The sequence below is a fragment of the Ceratotherium simum genome, chromosome 21, assembly GCF_057802395.1.
Source record: "Ceratotherium simum simum isolate JZ-2026a chromosome 21, ASM5780239v1, whole genome shotgun sequence".
Classification (NCBI taxonomy): domain Eukaryota; kingdom Metazoa; phylum Chordata; class Mammalia; order Perissodactyla; family Rhinocerotidae; genus Ceratotherium; species Ceratotherium simum.
In genome coordinates, this window is record NC_141920.1 from 28611659 (window position 1) to 28636982 (window position 25324).

A 25324-nucleotide genomic window follows, 5' to 3' on the forward strand; every position below is an offset into this window, starting at 1 on the left:
AGACAAACATTTAGTCATACAAACTTGCCTTTTCCCCTTTCAAAAGCGGCACTGCTTTGAAGGCCAAATGAACACAAAAAAGCATGAGCAGTTAATACTATCTGAATTACTTGTTTCAAACGTCCATCGTTGCCCTTAATTTCCACTTTTCTCCTCCTTTCAAACCAAGAGCAGAATGTTCATCCAGTAAGCATTTATTGAACAGTTACTATGTACCACGAAATGTGTGCCTGTTGCCAGGAAGGGATTCCTTCTCTGGGCCCTGGAGAATAAATGAAGAGAAATTATCTCTGCCTTCCGACAAAGAAAACAGACCATTACACAACCTCATGTGATCAGTGCTTGAAAGAATTAAGTCAGGGTTCTCTGCAGGCATTGAAGGGAATTTAAGTCACCCACTAACCCATTATCATTCATTCAACAAATATTTATGGAGTACCTCAATGTTTGGGGAAAAGCTGCCAGGGAAAAAATAACATCTAAGCATAGTTTTGAAGGGTGCACAAGAATTATTCAGATGAAAAACACTAAAACAAAAAATTGTAAAGCACAATACTTTAAGTAAGTTAAGAATTTTAAAGACCTATAATTTTGTACACTAAAATGACTAAAGGCTGGCACATCCTGCCATCCCCTGTAAGCACATCAGATCAGCAATCCTTTTCTACCTGATTGGGAGAATATTAGTGCATTCTACTCAACTGTTACTGTGTGTGTCCCCCAAAAACAGAATTATTAATTCATGACTATTGCAATTCAGATCTCATTCTCTTCCTTTCTCCACTCATACAAATCACTTATACTGCAGAGGTCACAAAGCAAAATGCCTAGAAAGGACAAGTACCTGGGGGTGCAGATGATCCCTGAAAGTGTGACTAGAGCTTCTAAGTTTTCAAAGTAAGAAATCAAGATTTTTGCAGGTAATTTTCCTGTTTTCACAAATGGTGGGCTAGGTTATTTGGGTCAACTCTCCCACTGAGAACAACTAAAGAGAATGAATTAAACCTACTCACTCACTCTCTCATTCTTAAATAAGGCAGATAAGCAATTATAGCCAAAAGTAAAGAGAAAATGAGAATCAAGAGAAGCAAGCAAACAAGGGAGCTCAAAGAGTCTTTGTCGATCCTCAAAAACAGAATTTTGTCTGACAGAAACCAAACCCAGGGCCCTCAAAGGGTGAGGAATCTAATAGGAGACCTTCCCTATAATAAGTTGAGACTTCAGAGGGTTACAATCTCAGGCAGGAGAGTGAATGGGAGGTGGAAGACCCAGGCAAGAATTATAGCCCCATGGAGGGAATCTCAGATCTGAAGCTTATTTTAAGGTGGTCCCTGGACCAGTAAGGTCCACAGATACCTGAGCAAGCTCTCTGTGGAGAAAGGTACCTTGCTATGGGCTTCAAGCGATTCCTACAAATAATTTTTCAAATACCACACCCAGCTTGTAATCTAAGATAACTAGGCATTGAAGGAAGAGACTCCAAGAGTAAGAAATGGCAGAAAAAGAACAGACAACAGGAAAGACCCACAGAGATCCTGATCTTATCAGACTCAGACTATGAAACAACTATGTTGACTATGCTTATAGAAATAAGAGATAAGCTTCAGAATATGTGCAGGAAACAGAATACTTCAAAAAGTAACAGCACTTTTCAAAAAGTTAAAGAACAAAAGAGAACTTTTAGAAATAAAAAACTGAAATGGATCAATTTAACATTAGATTCAATAAAGCTGAAGAGAAAACTATAGAATTGGAAAATAGACTAGAAATTATCAACATTGCAGCAGCAAAGTCAAAACTGGAAAACTAAGAGAGGAATAATACCATGAGATCGTTTGCTATACTTTTAATTGGTACTAGAAGAAAAGGAGAAAATAGGACAAGGCAAAGGCAATATTTAAAGAGGTAACAGAATGTCCCAGAAGCAATCAGATACAATCACATTCCAGAAGCCAAGAAATTCTAAACAAGATCAATAAAAAGAAATCCACAATTAAACAAAAGAGTAATAAAATAGCAAAAAAACCAAAGACAAAGAGAAATCTGAAAAGCAAGCAGAGAAGACATTACATTCAAAAAAGCAACATTAGAACAGGTGATTGTCCAAAAGCAACAATGAAGCCAAGAAAGTTTAATACCAGGAAAAAACCTTGCTAAATTAAAATTCTATATCCAGGAAATATCTTTAAAGAAAGAAGATAAAGAACAATAATCTCATTTGGAAAATTTGAGTTAAAAGAGAAAATAAAGAGCAAAAAAGGGGAAATTTATGGAAAAGTTCAAACACTGACTATTGATTAACATCAGACTTTGATAAGTTATGGCTCCAAGTTATAATATCTATGATGGTATCTACTTATAGAACAAAAATATCACAAATTTCCAAACTAGAAAGAGGGAAGAAAAATGGAATGATAAAAAGAGTCCAAAAGAATGGTAAGAAAAGAGCAGGAAAAAACGCCAGAACGTAAGAAACAGAGAGAAAAGTTAAACTGAAATATGACTAATTATATTAAATATATATGAAATAAATTATTCAGGTAAAAGACAAAGACTGTCACACTGGATTAAAAAAGAAACCCAAATGAACTAGAATAACCAAAACAGTTCTGAAAAAGAAAAATAAAGCTGGAGGAATCACACTATCTAATTTTAAGTTATTTATTACAAAGCTACAGTTATTAAAACAGTGTGGTATTGGCAAAGGGATAAAACATAGATCAATGGAACAGAATGGAGAATACAGACATAGACCCACACAAATATGGCCCATTGATTTTGGACAAAGATACAAAGGCAGTTCAATGGAGAAAGGATAATCTTTTCTGTAAATGGTTTTGGAACACTTGGGCATCCATATGCAAAATCATGAACTTCAACCTAAACCTCACACCTTATATAAAAAATAACTCATAATGAATTGTGGATCTAAATGTAAAATTATCAAACTTTTAGAAAAAATCTTGTGACCTGGGGTTAGGCAGAGTTCTTAGACATGACACCAAAAACACAATTCATAAAAGAAAAAATTCATAAATTGGATTTCATCAACATTAAAATATTTCTGTTCTGTGGAAGACACTGTTAAGAGAATGATAAAAAGAGCCACAGATAAGGAGAATATATTTGCAAATCACACAGCGGATAAACGACTTGTACGTATAATATATAAAGAACTCAATAAGAAAACAACCCAATTAAAAAAACGGGCAAATACCTGGACACTCCACAAAAGAAAAAATACAGATAAACACATGAAAAGATGCACAATATAGTTGGTTAGTCATTAGAGAAAGTCAAATTAAAATCAAAATGAGATACACTACAGATCTACTGAAATTCAGGCTGAAATTAAAAAACAAAAAATTAACAATACCAAAAGCTGATGAGAACGCAAAGTAACAGAAGCTGATTCATTCCTAATGGGAATGCAACATGGTGGAGCTCTCTTGGAAAACAGTTTGGCAGTTTCTTATAAAGTTAAACATACACTTACCATACAACCCAGCATCCCTACTCCTAGGTATTTACTCAAGTGAACTGGAAACCTATGTTCTCACAAAAACTTGTATGCGAATGTTGATAGCAACTTTATTCACAGTTGTGAGAAAATGGAAACAACCAAGATGTCCAACAGGTGAATGGATAAACAAATGGTATTAACATCACACAACGGAAAGAAAACAAACTATTGATTTGTGTGACATCATGGATGAATCTTACATATATTTTAAGTGAAGAAGCCAGATCCGAAAAGCTACATACTGTATGTTTCTATTTATATGACATTCTGGAAAAGGCAAAACCATAAAGACAAAGAACAGACGACTGATTGCCCCATGGCAATGGAACTGTTCTGTGTTAACAGCATAGAGGTAGATTTACTATTCTTTTTTTTTTTAAAGATTTTATTTATTCATTTTTTCCCCCCAAAGCCCCAGTAGATAGTTGTATGTCATAGGTTCACATCCTTCTAGTTGCTGTACGTGGGACTCGGCCTCGCGTTGGACGGAGAAGTGGTGCCTCGGGGCGCGCCCGGGATCCGAACCCGGGCCGCCAGCATCAGAGCGCGTGCACTTAACCGCTAAGCCACGGAGCCGGCCTAGATTTACTATTCTAAGCACTGTCAAAACCCATAGAAGTGTACACCACAAAGAGTGGACATTACTGGATGCAAATTTCTAGCTCTGTCCACTGAGAGCACCTAGAAGCAGTGTCAATGAGTAGCAATGAGAATAACTAGTGCCCAAATCTTGGTTTCTCAATATCTTTCTCCAATAAAAGGAACGAGGACTCTTTGGAGAAATGACTCATTCTAGGATTGGGGCAGGAAAAATACAAGACAGCTTGGCAAATCTTGTAGTCAAAGGGACAGGGGAGCCAACCTGAAAGAGCTCCAACTGCCAAAGCTTGAACAATACAGTAACGACAGTATTAGATTGTAACCCCGAAGAATAAAATAAATATCCAAGAGTTCATACTAAATAAAGGACTAAATAAATTAAAAAATCTTCCTTACATAAGATTTCTAATTCATACACATAGAAAGAAATAGAAAATCGCCATCACACCAGCACAGTAACTGCTGCAGGCAAGATCCACTGACAGATGCTAACACTGGTGAGTAAAACTTTTAGGAGAAACAGGATATTTGCATCACCTCTAATTATCTCCTCCAGGATATTCATTAATTACTATGGTGGTTTTAACATACATCCACAAATTATTTAATATGCCTCCCTCGAGAAGGTGGAGCTTAATGTTCCTCCCCTTGAAGGTGGGTTGGACTTAGGAATGCCCTTCTAATGAAAAGTATGGAAAGGGAGAGAGATAATTCTACAGTGGAGAAACCTGGCAGATACTTCCTAAACATCACCACAAATAAGGTACGTTGACATCATATACTTATGACATGGTGTGATGAGAAGGGTACCTCATCTCTGTGGTATTCCTCTCAAAAATGCACAACCACAATCTAATAATCATGAGAAAACATCAGTCAAACCTAAGTTGAAGGAGATTCTACAAATCTCAACAATCTTTTCCAAAAGTGTCCAAGTCTTAAAAATCAAGGAAAGGGCCGGCCCTGTGGCTTAGCGGTTAAGCGCGCGCGCTCCGCTACTGGCGGCCCGAGTTTGGATCCCAGGCGTGCACCGACGCACCGCTTCTCCGGCCACGCTGAGGCCGCGTCCCACATACAGCAACTATAAGGATGTGCAACTATGACATGCAACTATCTACTGGGGCTTTGGGGACAAAAAAAAAAGGAGGGGGATTGGCAATAGATGTTATCTCAGAGCTGGTCTTCCTCAGCAAAAAAAGAGGAGGATGAGCATGGTTGTTAGCTCAGGGCTGATCTTTCTCACAAAAAAAAAAAATAAATAAATAAATAAATAAAATCAAGGAAAGACTGAGAAACTGGCACCGACCGGAGCAGACTAAGACGACATGACAGCTAAACGTAATGTGGCATCCTGGATTGGATCCTGGAATAGAAAAAGGACATAACCAGTAAAATCCAAATAAAGTCCACAGATTAGTTAACAGTATTTTATCAATGTTAATTTCTTAGCTCTAATAGTGTTACCGTTATGTGAAATGTTAACATTAGGGGAAGCTGGGTAAAGGATATATGAGGATTCCATCTTCGCAACTCTTCTGGAAATCCAAAATTATTTCAAAATTAAAAGTTAAATACTGACAATACTAGGTGCTAGAGAGGACGTGGAGCAACTGAAACTCTCATACATTGCTGGTGAGAATGCAAAATGGTAAAGCTATTCTGGAAAAAGAGTTTGGCAGTTTCTTATAAAGTTAAAATTACATTTTTCACATGACTCAGCAATCCCACTCACAGGTATCTACCCCAGAGAAATAAAAACTTATGTTCATATAAGCCTATACATTTACATTTATAGCAGCTCTATTCATAATCACCAAAGAACGGAAACAATGGATAAACAAACTGGGGTCCATCCACACAATGGAATACCAGTGAGCAAGAAAAAGGAACCACGGATACAGACAACTTTGATGAATCTCAAAAGCAATACGCCAAGTGAAAGCCAGTTTCAAAATATTATATATTGTTAGATTCCATTTATATAACATTCTTTAAAAGCTAAAACTATAGTACCTGAGAAGAGAATAGTGGTTCCCAGGGAAGAGGGGTGGGAGATTGGGTGTGACTACCAAGGGTAACATGAGGGAGGTGATATAATTGTTCTGTGTCCTGGTTGTGATGGTAGTTACTTGAATCTACACGTTTGTTAAAATTCATAGAACTGTACACACAAAAAGGAATCAATTTTAGTGTATATTAATATTAAAAATAAAATTTTTAAAAAGAGAAAAAAATCCTATCATATGCTGTATCCTAAAACATAATTAAACATAGGGTAACATGAATAACTTTATGCCAGTAACTCTGAAATTCCTAGATGGAAAAAAAAACTTACCAAAACTGACACAAGAAGAAATGAAAACCCTGAGTTCCATAACCAGTTCAATCAGTGTTGTAACTAGGTACCAGTTTACAACCTCTGTTCTATCCTAATGTCTTTATACTGCACAGCTTAACATTTCTAAAACACTTTTAAACAGTTAAAACTTTTTAAATGTTAAGCAAATGAGTATTGAACATGCTTTTTCCCCCTTCTCTGTGCCTTTACACTTCATGTCCTCCAATACAGTCATGCAATGGGGATACATTCTGAGAAATGCATTGTTAGGGGATTTCGTCATTGTGTGAACATGCTAGAATATACTTACCCAAACCTAGGCGGTAGAGCCTACTACACACCTAGGGCTATATGGTTTAGTCTATTGCACCTAGGCTACAAACTTGTACAGCATGTTACTGTATGTAATTGTAATACAATGGTAAGTATTTGTGTATCTAAACATATCTAAACAAGAAAAGGTACAGTAGAAATACAGTATAAAAGATAAAAAATGCTACACCTGTATAGGGCACTTATGAGGGGAGCTTATAGGAATGGAAGTTGCTCTGGGTAAGTCAGTGAGTGAGCAGTGAGTAAATGTGAAGGTCTAAGACATTACTGTACACTGCTGTAGACTTTATAAATTTATAAACACTGTACACTTAGGCTACACTAAATTTATTCTAAAATTTTTTTCTTTCCTCAATAATAAATTAACTTTAGATTACTATAACTTTTTTACTTTATAAACTTAACTTTTTGACTCTTTTGTAATAACACTTAGCTTAAAACACACATACAGCTGTACAAAAATATTTCCTTTCTTTATATTCTTATTCTATAAGCTTTTTTCTATTTTTAAAATTTTTTGTTTTTTTTTTACTTTTTAAAACCAAGACACAAAAACACACATTAGCCTAGGCTTCCACAGGGTCAGGATCATCAATATCACTGTCTTCCACTTCTACATCTTGTCCCACTGGAAGGTCCTCAGCGGCAATAACCTGCATAGAACTGTCATCTCCTATGACAACGCCTTCTTGGGGCCGGCCCCGTGGCGTAGCGGTTAAGTGCGTGTGCTCCGCTGCTGGTGGCCCGGGTTCAGATCCCGGGGCGCGCACCTACGCACCACTTGTCAAGCCATGCTGTGGCGGCGTCCCACATAAAGTGGAGGAAGATTGGCACGGATGTTAGCTCAGGGCTGATCTTCCTCACAAAAAACGAAAACAAAAAAAACAACAATGCCTTCTTCTGGAGTACCCCCTGAAGGACCTGAAGGTTTGTTTACACCAGCATCACCACAAACACGTAACACACTGCGCTATGAGGTTAGGAGAGCTATGACATCACTAGGTGACAGGAATTTTCCAGCTCCATTATAATTTTATGGGACCACCATTGTATATGTGTTGACCAAAATGTTACGCGGCACATGACTGTACTGCTTACTAGGGGAAATCCTACTCACCTTTCAAGAACCAGCAAGTTCTATATCCTCGATGAAGACTTTCCACACCTCTCCAAAATGAGCCAAGTAGTTCCCCTCTGGGGCCAAAGGCCCCCATGTACTCATTACATTATCACATACAAGGAGTTTTGTTTACACACTTCTTTCTCCTCATTAGATTATGAATTCAAGGACCTGGACTATAATTTATTTCTCTTGATATATGCCCTATATTTATCACAGTGCCCAGCATGGTAACATGTTCCATAAATATCTGATGAACTGAATATTAAGACAACAATAGATAATATTTTGGCAAAAATCAACCTTGCGTGCATGGACCTGCTCCTGTTCAAAATTGAGAAAAGTAGTTTAGTTGTATGAATAGTTGATCTGCAGCTGATTTTAAAGATGCTCTTTGGTCTTACATGTAAATGTTATCACATCCATCACTAATACCAGAGGTAAAATGGCCATACTATCACTTCCCAAAGAGATGTGAAACCAGTCAATAAGAGTGAGGGATGTTTCTTTGGAGCTATAAGCTTTTATGAGGCTGTGTGATTTACCCATGTGATGAGCACAGTGCCTGACAATCCTTGATAGAGCTACAGAAACAGTTCAGTACTCTATTACTGAAAGATATGAACCTTGGGTTTATACAGCATCATGAGATTGTAGAAAGAACAGGAGCATTGGAACCACTAAGACCAAATATGACCTTGGATCTGTCATTTAACCTATCTGATTACAGTGAGGAACCTGCAGAATATAAGGATTAATACCCTCTCCCTAGGGCCGGCCCTGTGGCTTGGTGGTTAAGTGCGCGCGCTGAGATGCTGGTGGCCCGGGTTCGGATCCCGGGTGCGCATCGAGGCACCACTTCTCCGTTCACCCTGAGGCCGAGTCCCACATACAGCAACTAGAAGGATGTGCAGCTGCGACACACAACTGTACACTGGGGCTTTGGGGGGAAAAATAAAATAAATAAAATCTTAAAAAAAAAAAAAAAAAAAAAAAATACCCTCTCCCACTCCCTCCTTTACTGTCACCGATGTAGGTTACACAGGAGAAAAACATACTCCCTGCAGGAGATCAATAAGCAATAACTAATAGAGTGTGTTGTCCTAGACTTGCCGACAATAGAAAATAGGCTGGAAGCGAGGGCAGCAAACACTGGCTGGCTTTCAATTCTAAAGATATGTGAATGCCTGTGGTGGGTCAGTCACTGCTTCTTGAGATTTACATTTATCACTTTTAAACCTAACAAGCCCAAGACCTAGGTAATATCTTTCCCATTTTAGAGAAGGCAAATCTGAGTAATTTCTATAATTTCACAGAGAGGTGGTGATTTAAAAATACTGTCCAGACTCACAGCCTATTCATTCTGCTCTACAGCAAAAAAACATGTCCTATTTGGCTCACAGTTTTTTTTTTCCAATTTTTAAAACTGAGATAAAATCCACATAACATAAAATTCACCATTTTAAAGTGTACAATTCAGTGGTTTTTGTATATTCACAACGTGCAACCATCACCACTATTTGATTCCAGAACATTTCATCATCCCAAAAGAAACCCAATACCCAAAGCAGAGCTCCTAATACCCTCCCTCCTCAAGCATCAACTGGAAACCACTAATCTGCTTTCTGTCTCTATGGATTTGCCTATCCCGGACATTTCATATAAATGGAATCATACAATATGTGACCTTGTGCATCTGGCTTCCTTCATTTAACATGTTTTCAAGGTTCAGTCATGTTGTAGCTTTTATCACAGTAGCTCATTTCTTTTTATGGCTAAATCTACTGTATGGATATACCACAATTTGTTCATCAATTCATCAGTTGCTGGACATCTGGGTTGCTTCCACTTTTTGGCCATTATGAATAACACTGCTATAAACATTCTTATACAAGTTTTTCACACAGTGTTTTTATTTTTATTTTTATTATTTTTGTTTGTTTGTTTTGAGAGGAAGAGCAGCCCTGAGCTAACATCCATGCCAATCCTCCTCTTTTTGCTGAGGAAGACCGGCCCTGAGCTAACATCTATTGCCAATCCTCCTCCTTTTTTCCCCCTTTTCCTCCCCAAAGCCCCAGTAGATAGCTGTATGTCATAGCTGCACATCCTTCTAGTTGCTGTATGTGGGACGCGGCCTCAGCATGGCCGGAGAAGCGGTGCGTGGGTGCGCGCCCAGGATCCAAACCCCGGCCACCAGCAGCGGAGCATGCGCACTTAACTGCTAAGCCATGGGGCAGGCCCCTATTTTTTATTTTTTTGTGAGGCGATCAGCCCTGTGCTAACATCTGCCAATCCTCCCCTATTTTTGCTGAGGAAGACTGGCCCTGGCCTAACGTCTGTGCCCACCTTCCTCCACTTTATATGGGACGCCGCCACAGCACGGCTTGCCAAGCAATGTGTCGGTGTGCGCCCGGGATCTCAACTGGCAAACCCCGGGCCACCGCAGCGGCAGAGCACGCGCACTTAACCGCTTGCGTCACCAGGCCGGCCCCCACACAGTGTTTTTATTTTTTATTTTTATTTTTTTTAATTTTTATTTATTTATTTTTTCCCCCAAAGCCCCAGTAGATAGTTATATGTCATAGCTGCACATCCTTCTAGTTGCTGTATGTGGGACGCGGCCTCAGCATGGCCAGAGAAGCAGTGCGTTGGTGCGCGCCCGGGATCCGAACCCGGGCCGCCAGCAGCGGAGTGCGCTCACTTAACCGCTAAGCCATGGGGCCGGCCCTCACACAGTGTTTTTAAAAAGTGAATCAGCTATTAAGTTGAATTATGTGTTAAAAATTTTCATAATAAATATTTTTACGTGTGACTTAGTTGCCAACACTAAAAACAATTAACCTCCAGTTTCTCAAAAAGAGAAAGGAGAGAAGGCAATTAGGTCTGTCTGTCTGGTAACAATGATTCTGCATTCCTACACTGACAAAAATCACTATGATCTGCTGAGTTGTGATGATCCAACACTGGGCTTCTAAAACCCATCCACTGGAGATGCCACAGGTAAACCTGGACAATTCTTTTTTTTTATAATTTTATTTATTTATTTTTTTCCCCCAAAGCCCTAGTAGATAGTTGTACGTCATAGCTGCACATCCTTCTAGTTGCTGTATGTGGGACGCGGCCTCAGCATGGCCGGAGAAGCGGTGCGTAGGTGCGCGCCCGGGATCCGAACCCGGGCCGCCAGCAGTGGAGCACGCACACTTAACCACTAAGCCACGGGGCGGGCCCAACCTGGACAATTCTATTCATTTATCTTACTGGCCTGACTCCTGTAGGCATTTGAATTAGCAATATCTGCTCTGTACTAAATATACAGATTTATAAATAAATAAATTAAAAACTATACATTTTTATGAAATGATTTCATAACTCCCCTTAATTTTATATATATTTTAAAAAGGTAACTGGGAAAAAATATGGGCAAAGAAAACGTTCAGCATTATTACATGTAATGGCAAACACACTTAAGTTCTCAATTTAAGACCATTTGCTCCTTGATTTAGTTTCCATTACTAATCCAACTAGAACTTTAGAAAAACACCTTGGAGTAGTTCACAATATGCCTTTTGCCAATTAAGAAATACAGAACTGATCACGGATTTACAGAAAAATTCTAATGGTCAAGCTCCTCCTCTGTACTCCACCAGCACTCTTTGCTTGCTTCTCCCATCTAGCATTGTCATTGTACTGCTTACACAGCTGTCTCTCTAGCTAAACAAAGCTCTAAGGGCAGAGAATAGCAACTCTGTATCCTCAGGAGTCTACCACAGAAGCTGACATACAGAAGATGGTCCAGAAATATTTGTTGAAAGAATAATACTGTAACAAATGATAAATCAGGTAAATGTTACAGTATTAAAAATAATGAAGGGCTGGCCCTGTGGCTTAGCGGTTAAGTGCGCGTGCTCTGCTGCTGGTGGCCTGGGTTCGGATCCCGGGCGCGCACCGACGCACCGCTTCTCTGGCCATGCTGAGGCCGCGTCCCACATACAGCAACTAGAAGGATGTGCAGCTATGACATACAACTATCTACTGGGGCTTTGGGGATAAAATAAATAAATAAAATTATAAAAAAATAATAATAATAATGAAAAGGGGAAACTATTATTTGAAATATACAAATTATGGCATTGAAATCTGAGTCCATCGATGAGATCAGAGGTCAGCAAACTCCCTCAAAGTATATACAAAGTAGCATGTGCAGGTACATTTTTTGAAGGTCAGCAAACTCCCTCAAAGTATATACAAAGTAGCATGTGCAGGTACATTTTTTTGAAGAAACCGTTTGTAGCTTTTATTAGGCACAGAGGAATCTGTACAGGCAGCAGACTTAAGAATTGCTGAGTTAGACAAATGGAAATGTACATTTTTAACACTATAAAATATCCATTTTAAAAGGTTAACTTGAGGGCCGGCCCCGTGGCTTAGTGGTGAAGTGCGCACGCTCCGGTGAAGTGCGCACGCTCCGCTACTGGCGGCCCGGGTTCGGACCGAGGCACCGCTTCTCCGGCCATGCTGAGGCGGCGTCCCACATACAACTAGAAGGATGTGCAACTATGACATGCAACTATCTACTTGGGCTTTGGGGAAGAAAAAACAAAAAGGAGGAAGATTGGCAATAGATGTTAGCTCAGAGCCCGTCTTCCTTAGCAAAAAGAGGAGGATTAGCATGGATGTTAGCTCAGGTTAACTTGATCATTCACATAAATATTAAGCAATTAAATTTCTCAAACTAAGTATACCCCATTCTTTCCCGAAGGACGAGAGGAAGACAATGTATCCTAGGCTTCAATTCATGTTTCAGCATGAGACCCAAGCTTGATGAATGATTAACAAAATGTCAGCTTCAGAAAAGATACAGTGGCATTCAGAGTCAGTCAGGTAAGGACAATCGTTCTACACAAGCGAACTTTATTTTTGCGTCACATTACTGCTTAAAAAAATAAAAACTCCAATTTCTTCACAAGTGTCCAAATTTAAATTCTTTTGAGTCGTACATTTTTAAGTATATCTCTTGAATCATATGTGCAAAGAAAATTACTTGAGGGTCAGAGAGATACCTAAATTGGTCTTTTTTAAAAACTTAAAGCCAAGATTATTTTAAGACTGGTGGCCTTTCTTGAATCTTGTAACTGTAAAGATACCCAATTACTGAACTTTCTAGATTAGTGCTTACAGGCTTTTTAAAAGTCAAAATACAAAGAGAAACTAATATTAGTATGGCACACTGGAATAAATGATCAAGACTGTTCCCAACTGAAGGTCACCGGCTTGGATGCCCTGTACCCTGCAGCAATGGCCAGAGGGCTGAGGAGACTAGTAACACATCTGTACTCCCCTGATATAATACATTGGCTGAAAAATTCTGGTTTAAATAACCTATAGAGATCACAAGCTGAATAGTCAACATCCATGCAGTAGGTTGAGAAAATGATTTCATAACTCCCCTTATTTCAAGAGGTATGCAATAATCTCTTGCAGCTTTCAGGTATACTCCAGATATACAACTAAAGAGCAACCATTTCTTCTGGGAGGTCATCTATTTGGAGGTCCCCAGCATAAAAAAACAAACAAAAACTAAAACTCCTAACAACACGAGCTTGAAGAATAAGCCAAAAGAAAACAGGTTAATGGTAAAAAGGAACCTAAGATTAAATGAGGTTATCTTTTTTCCTCCACTTTATGATTCTCCTTTTCTGTCTCAACTTAAGGTGGTGACATGGCCAATAATATTCTCTCTCACCTATCAAACTAATACCAAACAAGCAGTGGTGTTTTTGTTTTTTTAAATTGGGGGAAAATATACAAGTTAAAAAGGCTAACAATCAGCTCCTTGACAGTCGCCCTAACCCACTCTGACTCAGATCCCAAGACTCCAAGTGACTCTGAATAAACAAGAAAACCCATTCAAAGCCAAGAGTATAAGTTTTTTTCTGGTCCTGTTAAAGGTTTGAATTTGGAAGATAAATACCCACAGTAATCCTGATAACTCATGAAGTTACTGCTTGCATAAGCCCACAGGATATTGAAGACATTATAACCCTAACATATCATTGAGCTTTCTGTTTTTATTCCCATCTACAAAATTTACAAGATTCTTGTTTTAAAAAGCAATAGACCCAACCATTTCCAAAAAACAAACCAGCAAGTATGGAATAACAAAACACATTAGCATTTTGGCCCCCTGTGTGAATTTCATTTCTCCACCTTTAAGCCAGAAAAGGAATCAAAGTGTCAACGTTACATAAATAACAGAGCAACAGTGGGAGGTCTTCCAATGAAGGGAAGTATTATAAAACCTAAGCAGTTTGATTTGGATTAACACAATTCTACCTGAAGCACTTGCCAGAAGTCAGAAATCCAAAATTGTCTCCAATAATACAGAATACAATAAATGACGAGCAAAGAAGTCATCTTCTTTGTATCTTTTTACCAGGCAACACAAGCAAAAGTCACAATCTGAAACTTTATTCTGCTTGCCACAACCCACTGGAACCAAAAGACAGAAAATTTCATTTGAGACCTAGAGTAATCTATAGTATCCAGTATTTATGAATGTAATAACCACTGCTGTCATTTGAATGCCTCTTATGAACCAGGCATGGTACGAGATAGATACTCCTATTTTAGAAATAAACAGGCTCAGAGGTTAAATGACCTGCCAAAAGTCACGGGATTACTAAGTAGTGGAGGACAGATTTGAACTCAACTCTGTTTAGGATTCAAAGCCTAAATAAGTTATTTTCACTAATTCAACACTATTTCTCTAATTCTTCAAACTGATTCATTAACAGCCTACCATAAATACTACAATGAAACCGGTTGCTTTAAATTTGGAGGCAAGGTGAAGGGTGGAGGGTGAGTTTCAAATAATCAAGAGTCTTCATTATTCTCTTATCTGAATGGGCTGGCCACCAGCCCACAACTGTATAAAAATTAGGTTCTAGGGGCCGGCCCGGTGGCGCAGCGGTTGAGTACGCGCGCTCTGCTGCAGCGTCCCGGAGATCACAGGTTCGGTTGCCAGGCACGTACCGATGCATCGCTTGTTAGGCCATGCTGTGGCGGCGTCCCATATAAAGTAGAGGAAGATGGGCATGGATATTAGCCCAGGGTCGGTCTTCCTCAAGGAAAAAAAGCAGAGGATTGGCATTGGATGTTAGCTCAGGGCTAGTCCTCCTCACAAAAGAAAAATAAAAAATTAGGTTCTAAAATATGGAAGAACAACTCCAAGGTAGATGGCTATTTGTATTCATTCTATACAGTAATAAATACAGACGACACTTGAAAGTACTGATGAAGACAGGTTCCTGGTCTGCCTAAGGAGTGTATGATTTCAGAATACAGAGCAAACAAGAAAGCAAGTTAGTGGATTACTTGAGAGCAGGACAGAGAGATGTTAACGTAGGAAAAATTTCTCCTCCAAACATATCCCTAACACATCATACACAAGTAATTCCCAAACTGTGATCAAAGAACCATTGGGAATAAGACCTCTGATCCAGGTTCACAAGTAGATACAGGACCAAACCTTGAACTTTCCCTGAGTCTGAGATGGGAAGAATCACTTTACCTAGAAGCAAGAGAACCTTAGTTTCACGAAGACTAGATACCAGGCTGGCAATGTACACCGTACATGAGTAACTGAGGCAATCTACACTGGGCGTGGGTTCCACACTGACCCACCCTAAGCAGCAGCAATTCAGTATCTCATCTACCCAGAGGGCACACCAGAAACAGGAAGTACAGGTCAAGAAGCCTCATTAAGAAATAAGAACTCCTGGCAGCAGAAAATGAAAACAGAGTCAAGAGGAGCAGCAGTGGCAATGAAGAACACAATGTCTTCACTGACCCGGAAGGGAAAGAACTAATATTAGTCAGGTACCAGCATTTTATAAATTATCTCCTTTAATCCTTACAGTAACCCTGAGATAACATTAGCTGATGCTTTAGTTATTAATCTTCACAAGTACACTCTGAGGTAGGTATTACTAATCCCCATTTTACAGATGAAGAAACTGAAGGTTAATAAATAAGTTGCCAAAGGTAGCTATTATCCCAATTGCAAAGATGACAAAATCTAGACTTGAGAAGGTTAAGTAACCTTCCCCAAACTGGGTCTGTCTCACTCCAAGGCCTGAGCTCTTTCCAACGACCCTGCTGCCTTTCCCTCCCTGTCAGCAATCTCAGTTAAAGAATTCCATTAAGAATGAGACATTCTCAATCCCCACCCCCCAAATTTCTGTCGCTGTTTCACATACTATTCCTAAGATACAAAGCCAACCGCAGTTTTCACAAGAAAACACCTCAGAAAGCTACTAAGTTGTGGAGGATACCTGCATTATTACAAAATGTCACTCAATTGTAAGCTTAAGGACAGGGACAATCTACAGATCGTAACACGGCACCTACCTGAAATGTAGCAGGCACTCAGGGTCTGCTGAACGACTAACATCTTTTACCTGGTTATAAATTCAATAGCCCAAAATGGTTATTTTGTACTTTCTGATATGACACGATTCATTTTTTTAGGGAAATAATTTACCCATTTATTTTTAACAGGGTTGCTTTCTTAAAATTTATAGAACATTAATGAGATAGCTAAAGTGAGAAATGCCCATTAGCGCATTAGTCATAACTTCAGAAAAATTTCAAGTGTTCACTTTTCCAAGCAGATTAAAATGTTTCAGCTAATAAAAACCTGTCAGAGAAATCCACAAGACCAGAAAGTGTAAAAAGAAAAGAAAAAAGTGGCCAATATAAAGGCATTTAAGATACGACACATATAAAATTATAAAAGATTATTCTAAGTGTACTCTGGTATTTAACCCTAAAACCCTCACTTCAGATAACACAATATTTTCTATGCAAGAAAACACTATCATCTCTAATGTAAAAAAAGCTTGCTCACCATAGCAACTGATGCTAAGTAGGTTTCTTATATCTAAGGCTGACAGACACAGAATTTGTAGAAACCAGTAAAATGCCACTCATAGCATGATATTGTAAATTCTTTCACCTTAAACTTTTAGGAAGATTCAATCCTTGATTGCTATAATGTGAAAAAAAAAGTATGTCTGCTCAACAACTAGGTCTGCTGAAATCTACCCTGGAGCATACCAAATATTTAAGGAAAACTACCAACTGTCTATAACCCAATGTAAATAATGTCATGTGTTGCTTAAAAGACAGGGATACATTCTGAGAAATGCGTCGTTGGGTGATTTTGTCGTCATGTGAACCACACAGAGTGTACTTAGACAAACCTAGACGGTATAGCCTACCACACACCTAGGCTATATGGTACTAATCTTATGGGACCACCATCCTATATGCCATCCGTTGCTGACTGAAACGTTGTTATGGGGCACGTGACTGCATAGTCTTTGTTACAATGACAGCAGTTCCTTTTCCTTAACAGTCCTAGAGGAATTTCTTCATTTGAAAAGCTAGTTGGCCTAGATTTCTCTCTATTAAGAAACAACTAAATGATATACTACTTTTGAAATTATCCGTCTTAAGAGTTGAAAGAAATTTAGGTGTATAAACACATAATATTCTTGTGAAACAAACTTGGCCCAGGTCACCCAATGAATTACGACAGACCAAGAATCAAATCCAGTTTCTCATTTTAAATCAAGTATCACAAGCATTATTATTACCTTAAAATGCTAAGCCCTTACCTAATCCAATGTCAAATCACATTGGTTCTCAGTTTCGGAACTTGTAAAAATTGTACTGTAATATTTACGCAAAAGCTGTCATAAACAATTATTGTAAATGTTACAACAGTTAACATCTTTCGGGCACTTACTCTGTTAAGTACTGCACTAAATGTGTTACACCCATTATCCCAATTAATCCCCACAATGACACCACGAGGAAACTGAGGCACAGAGAGATAAACTGTCCAAGGTAAAATCTAGAAAAAGGGCAAGGTGAGTGCATAGGGAATATAGTTCAAAAGCCATGAATATCCATTGCCTGGACCAGGATCCTAGGCTGAGATACTAGTTGAACCACTTAACCTTCATGTGGCCCAATATCCTTTACTCTAAACCCAAAAGTCAAACAGATAATCTCAAAAGTCCTTCATATCCTGGAATGCTCTAATTTTGTAATCATCTTTCTATTCAGGTAACCAACTCAAGAACAAACTGTCTAATTTCCTCCATCCTCTGAAGTTCCCCTCACTAAAGTTGAGAGTCCACACGGTATGAATCTGATCAACAGGCTACTGTTGGAGAACAAAAACAAACAGCCTTTCTCAAAAGCTAGAACTCCATTCTGCTATTATGATTCCCAAACCTGACCATAACCTCAAATGACAACAACGGGGTTTAGAAAAGACCTTATTTACAACAACTTTGGGTTGAGGTGGGAGGTGCAAAAGAACAGAGAGACCACTGTATACAGCTGGTTTATCAATTCATAAAGACATATCACCCATTTCCATCTCCCCTAAAAAATAGGAAATAAGATTTTAAAAGCTGTCATATAAACTCATGGCTTTATTCAGCCAATAAAAATTAATGAAGAAATTATGTCATTTAACCAAGACGTTTATCATAGGCATGGAAAAATCACCAATTTATAGAAATCCTACCAAAATGGCCTAGAGCTCTAGAATCTACATTTTACCACGCTGGTCATCTAGCCCCTTCAAACTGCCGTTAAGGACAGTAACAGGATATTTAAACATCAAGGAAGAGGCATAGGTTCCACTCAACACCATTATTCTGTGAAGTCTTCTGGGACCAAATCACTTTACAGAATAATCTTTGCTGCCTTTGTCCTCTAGACAACAATCCCCCAGAGTCTTAAAATCAGCAAAACTCTACTATCAGTTTTCTATTGTTGCTGTAACAAATTACCACAAACATAAAACAACACAAATTTATTACCTCACAGTTTCTATAGGCCAGAAATCAGGTGGGCTTGGCTGGGTCCTCCCCTTAGGGTCTTGCGAGAAAAATCAAGGGGCCCATGGGGCTGTATTCCTTGCTGGAAACTCTGGGGGCGAAATCTGCTTCCAAGCTCATTCAGCTCTGTGGCTGAATGTAGTTCCTCACGGCTGTAGGACTGAGGTCCCCATTTCCTCAGTGGCTGTCAGCTGGGGCTGCCTGCATTCCTCTCACGCTTTCCATGTGGCCCCCTCAAGTAACAGCAGGTTGAATCCCTCTCATGCTTCAAATCTCTCTGCCTTCTGCTCTATCTCTGACTACAGCTGGAGAAAGTTCTCTGATTTCATGTCAGTAGACTGAACCCACCCAGAAAATCCAGGATAATCTATTTTAGGATTCTTAAACCATAATTACATCTGCAAAGTCCCCTTCACCACATAATGTTAACATATTCAGATTCTAGAGATTAGGGTACAGACATCTTTGGGGGGGCGGTGGTCATTCTACCTAACACAGCCCACCCTCTGGCCTCCAAAGATTCATTTCTCGGGCCGGCCCTGTGGCTTAACGGTTGAGTGCGTGTGCTCCGCTACTGGCGGCCCGGGTTCGGATCCTGGGCGCGCACCGACGCACTGCTTCTTCAGCCATGCTGAGGCCGCGTCCCACATACAGCAACTAGAAGGATGTGCAACTATGACATACAACTATCTACTGGGGCTTTGGGGGAAAAAAAGTAGGAGGAGTGGCAATAGATGTTAGCTCAGAGCCGGTCTTCCTCAGCAAAAAAAGGAGGATTAGCATGGATGTTAGCTCAGGGCTGATCTTCCTCACAAAAAAAAAAAAAAAAAGATTCATTTCTCTTCAAAATGCAAAATACATCCAGCCCATCCTAAGGTTTCATTCCATTATGGCATGAACTCAAAGTCCAAAAATCTCATCTAAAGCTCATCAATTCAAAAGTCCCAAATCTCGTCATCTAAATTAGGTGTGGATGAGGCTCTGGGTATAATACACCAAGTACAACTCTTGGGGCACAATTTCTAAAAAAAAGAAGTTACCTGCTCCCAATATACAATGGCAGGAGAGGCACAGGGCAACAGTTATAGATATTCCAGTTCAAACAGGGAAAATGTAAGAGAAAACAGATCCATCGGTCCAAAGCAGTTTCAAAATCTGGGCAAACTCCATTCCATTTCAAAGCCAGGGACAAATCCTCTGTGGCTTTCAGCTCCACCTCTCTGGGCTCTTGGTTCCATCTTCTGAGTCACCCTTCTTTTTTAATGAAAAGCAGCACATTCACATCTGAGTAGTTTTACCAGCCTGCTTCCTGCCAGTAGAATTTGGGGGGTTTGACAGCCCTCTGTGACTCCCTACTCTGTCTCTTTCAATCCAAGCTGGTATTGTTCCTGCCAGTATAAATCCTCAAGAACCTAGTGGGCTTCACAGGAATTTCAGTTCCATTAGCCAGACTCACATCCACAAATAAACCAGTCTGCATCTTCAACACATTGCTTGAAATCTCCTCAGCTAAATAGCCAAGTTCATCATTTAGTTCTCTTTTCCACATAACCACAAGCCAAAATTCTAAGCTTATTTGCCACCATGTAACAAAGATCCTTTTTCCTTAAGTTTCCAATGCATACCTCACTTCCACCTGAGCCCTCACTAGCAGAGTCATTAACATCCATATTTCTATTAACAATCTGTTCTAGGCCTTTCCTGTTGCGCTCCTCAAAATTTTTCTGGCCTCCATCCACTGCCAAATCCACATGTGTAGGTTACAGTACCACACTCCTGGTACCAAAACCTATACTAGTATTCTATTGCTGCCATAACAAATTACCACAAAAGTGGTGGCTTAAAACAATAGAAATCTATTATCTCAGTTTCTGTAGGTCAGAAGTTGGGTGGGTTTGGCTAGTCTTCTGCTTAGGGTCTCACAAGGCCAAAATCAAGGTGTTTTCATTCCTTGCTGGAAACTCTGGGGAAGAATCCACTTCCAAGCTCATTCAGGTGGTTGGCCAAATTCAGTTCCTTGTGGTTGTAGGACTGAGGTCTCCTTTCCTTGCTGACTGTCAGCCAGTGCTGGTCTTTGCTACTAGAAGCTGCCATACTCCTTCTCATGCTTTCCATGTGGCCCCTCTAGCAATGGCAAATGAAGTCCTTCTCATGATTTGAATCTCTCTGATTTCCTCTTCTGCCCCACATCTCTTGACTCCCAGCGGGAGAAAGTTTTCTGCTTTTAAGGGCTCACGTGATTAGACTGGGCCTACTCACAAAACCCAGGATAATCTTCTATTTTAAGATTCTTTTTTTTTTCTTTTTTTTGTGAGATCAGCCCTGAGCTAACATCTGCCAATCCTCCTCTTTTTTTGCTGGGGAAGACTGGCCCTGGGCTAACATCCATGCCCATCTTCCTCCACTTTACATGGGATGCCGCCACAGCATGGCTTGCCAAGCAGTGTGCCGGTGCATGCCCAGGATCCAAACCGGTGAACCCGGGGCCGCCGCAGCAGAGCATGCGCACTTAACTGCTTGCACCACCCGGCCGGCCTCTATTTTAAGATTCTTAACCCTAATTACATCTGCAAAGTCCCTTTTACCACGTAATATATTTACAGATTCTGGGGATTAGAGTACAGACATCTTGCCGGGGAGTGGGGGGGTGATTCTGCCTACTACAAACCCAAACCCTATGTAAGGCTTTAAACTCAGTTCCTAAAGAAATTTCCCCCTTCTCTAAGAGTACGTAAGAGTATGTGAAGTAAAGGTCTATGTTCAGAGATAGCAACGACAGTAAAAAACAAGAATTCGCTCTGGAAGAGAGTGGCTAGGCAACAGGAGAACTAAAAATACACTGTGGAAAAGAAGCTGCCCACTTGTTTCATCCCCAAACAGCAAGGTAATTGACCCATTATGCAGAAACTAACCCACTTCTCCCTCTAAAATGTGTGCTTCTCTTCTCTACTGAATTCCATACAAGAGGACACAACTAAGCATGTTTTATTTCTTTAAAACAAAAGTTGCCCGAGGGTGACCTAACTTTGTAATCAGTTGATAAATCAATATAAGCAAACTTCCAATCTTTTCATTCTTTCTTCAAGTCATATACCCTCCCCCAATAGCAAATGAAAGTCAAGGTTTCCAAAGTCACAGAAGGATAAATCTGCCCAGGTAAAACTGCAGGTGAACTTTTCAAAAGGACATGAGGGAGAACTAGTATTAGTCTTGGTCTTTCAGCCCAAGGTCCACCAAGCCAGTTAAGCCAACTGACTTACAACAAAATAAAACACTGCAACGACTACAAGGATAATATTCTGAAGCCTTGCCTATTGTCAGATTCTCGACCATAAATTTTACCTAGAATGAAGAAACCCCAAATAGAAAACCAGCTAGTCCCTTTAATAACTGTGAGGAGTAAGATCGACCTGCCAGGCACTGTGATAAGTGCTTGACACAAATTATCTTATTTCCTCCTCACTATAAATTTTGATCTAGGAAAATATTATCACCCCCATTTTACAGATAGGAAAACTGAGGTTTACAGAGGTTAGGTCACACAGCTAAGTAGTAGTGGCACTGATATTTGAGAACTCAGACAGTCTGTTTCTTTACCACTGGTCTACACAGCCACTCCTTAGATGGAATGAGGTCTCCAACTCTCAGAAAAATCTTCCCTTCCTAGTTTTCTTTCCATTTCCTCTCCCCACACCCTCTTCTCATAGAATTTAGCAGTTGAAAGGTAATCTAGTCTTCCCAAATTAATTTGCCCCCTCTTTTTCAGAACTCTTTCCCTCCCACAATAGCAATAGCCAAGAAGCAACTTCTCCTGACCCTGACTTTGCTTCCCAAAAACAAACTACAGAAGCTCCACCCATCACCTGCCTAGGCTAGAAATGTTCCAACGCTGCAAAAACAAACAACAACAACCAAAAAACCAAATTAAAAGTCCTACTAACATGTATACTCTTAACCAACCTTTCCTTCTACATACCTTTCCTTTTCCACCCGGGCTCCCAACTATCCCTTAACTCCAACTCCACCCGTTCCGCCCCATTTCGTGGTCCCCCCCTCATTTCTCCCAGCGACCTCGCCGGGGGCTCCCTCCACCCTGCACCCCAGTCTGCAGGTGAGAACCCAGCCTCGCCCAGAGGGGCTCTTGGAAGGTTCCCCCTCCAGCTGCTCAGCTCCGCGGGAGGGTTCACCCCACCCTACCCTGCAGGCACCACTCCCCTAGGCACCCTCCCCCAGCATCCCCCTGCGGCCCCACCCCTCAAGCTCCCTTCCCCCTCTGGCGACCCCCTCCTCCAAGTTGCCCCCTAGTCTTCGCCGCCGTCTAGCCCCCTCCCCCGCAGTAAGCTGGGCTCCCGAGAGCCAGTTCCCACCCTCGCCTCAGCCTCTGCCTCCAAGCCTCGCTCCCCGCCCCGGGGGGTGGCCCCGGGCCTCCCCGATGGGCTGCAGGGGCCTCAGCGGGTGTGTGTGTGGAGGGGGGCAGCGGAAGGCGACGGGCCGCTCCGGAGTCAGCTGGAAGCGCGAGGGGCGGCCGCGCCCCGCTGCCCCACCCTGGGCCCACCCCCACCCCCCAACGCCCTCGCCTGGTGGCTCCCACGGTACCTGTGGTGGAAGTGGCAGCGGCGGCGACCGCTCTCCCCTCTCCTCACACAGACAATATGGCGGCGGCGGAGGAGGAGACACACGGCTCGGCCGCCAGCCGCAGGGACCAGAGCGAGGCTGCAGCCGCCGCTGCCGGAAGCGGAAACCCCCCCTCCTGCCCGGAGGCGGGGCGGGACCGCTTCCGACTCCGCCCCCAGCGGAACCTGCTGAGGGCCGCCATGCTGGGGCGTCCTACTGTAGCCCTGGGGTTCAGTTCTGGACTGGGGCGCGGAGTGGAGGGAGATCTCCACGTTAAGCAGAATAAAGAGACTTGCAACAATTAAGCGCACTTTATTTCGGTAGGGGTACGAACTGACAAGAGAGAGAACACGATCCTCCCACGAAGTGTGCAATTGGTTTGACCCAAGCTAAGATGGCGGTCCCTAGATTTCCCGCACTTCGCCCAACTGGCGAGTCACCGGTCTGCCAGGCGGCCCGCCTTTCTTGAAAGAAGCATGCGCGACCTGCAGAGCTGTAGAGCGAAGCATTTTGGGAGTTGAAGTCTCCTGCTCGGGCGCCCCGTTCAGGGTTAGGGTTCCAGCAGCACATTTTTTCTGCTCAAACTTGGAGTTCGGAAACAAGCGAACGCAGGTCGGATCCCGGGAGTAGTGTGGCGCCGGAGTCGAGGAAGTGACGATACCAGCCCTCTCGAGACTGAGACCCAATTCCTGCCTCCGACAGGAGTCCTATCTAGAGCTGCCCATCCCGAATAAAGGGGCTCCTCCCTTCGATCTGCCCCGCCCCCCCACCTTCTTGCCCGGGCAACCTCCCCAAAGCAGCTACAGGGCATTTTCTACCGTGCAGACCTGATCATGGCGCCCTGTTGGTTAAAAATCTCCAAGGCTCTCCTTTGGGCATCAAAGATAGCCGGAGCTCTTCTCTTGACATCCAAGTTCCTACATAATTTGGCCATCTCCCCTTCCCCTTTGTAGCCCGCTATTCTGCCCCTCCTCTCTCAAATACCTGATGCTCTCATCCACTAAAACTTTATTCCTGGAACTTATCTGTGTTGCCTCCCTCCCTTTGCACTGGTGGTTACTTGTTACTGTCACCTCTTGAACTGGCTAACTTCTGTTATGTCCATCAAACTAATTCAGGGGTCCTTTCCTCTGGGGATTGTCCCTCCTTTGAGCTCCCCCAGACCTAGGCACCATCACTCAGCAGCCTGACTGGTCCCTAGCCTGCCTCCTCCATGAGACTGTGAGCCCCCAGTGGACAGGGCTGGGTCTGATGATCACCCTGTCCGCCACAGGTCCTGCTCAAAGCTGATGTGTATAAGTGTTACTGAGAGTGTTAGCCTCACCTCTGGTGAGGCAGAGGTTTGAGGGCTGGAACGAGGGTGAGGAGGCTGGGTTATTTTGGTACCAGCTATTATCCCTGAGCTGCCTCAGAATAGCTGCCTGGCCCAGGGCTGGGCCTCCCCACCCTCTCCAGCCCTTCTTTCCCAGTTTATCAGCTGACTGGCACCTCTGCTCCCAAAGCGACAATCTCCTCTCTTGTGGGATGGGGGTGGTGGCAGCTGCAGACATACAGTGATGGCCTCAGGGAGGTGCCCGTGACCTTTTCTGGGCCTTATCTGCCAGGCAGAGCTGTGGCATTTGATCCCAATGGGCTGGGAGTCCACAGAAATGGCTCTTAGGCTGCCCTCACACTGGTCGTTCCTCCACTCTGGGCCTTGGTTTCCCCACTTGTGGACTGACGAGGTTAGACAAGATGATTCCAAGGTTTCTGTGAAGCCCTTTTCCAGGAAATGACTGGCCTTCCACATAGCTTTTGGACCATGTCTTTCAGCTCTTGTGGCTCCTTTTCCCCCACTTTCATTCGTGTTTATTAAGTTCACAGCTATTAATCACTTG

At 41.7% G+C, this 25324-nt stretch overlaps 1 protein-coding gene across 1 annotated transcript in view; it reads right to left on the minus strand.

Annotated features, from left to right (window-relative positions):
- The window catches only part of CSNK2A1 (casein kinase 2 alpha 1), a 55194-nt gene extending 31621 nt beyond the window's left edge, over positions 1–23573 (minus strand). The window contains exon 1 of the mRNA XM_014790148.2: positions 23430–23573. The gene's annotated coding sequence lies outside the window, so the exon portion shown is untranslated. The remainder of the gene's footprint in view (positions 1–23429) is intronic.
- Positions 23574–25324: the final 1751 nt, after the last annotated feature.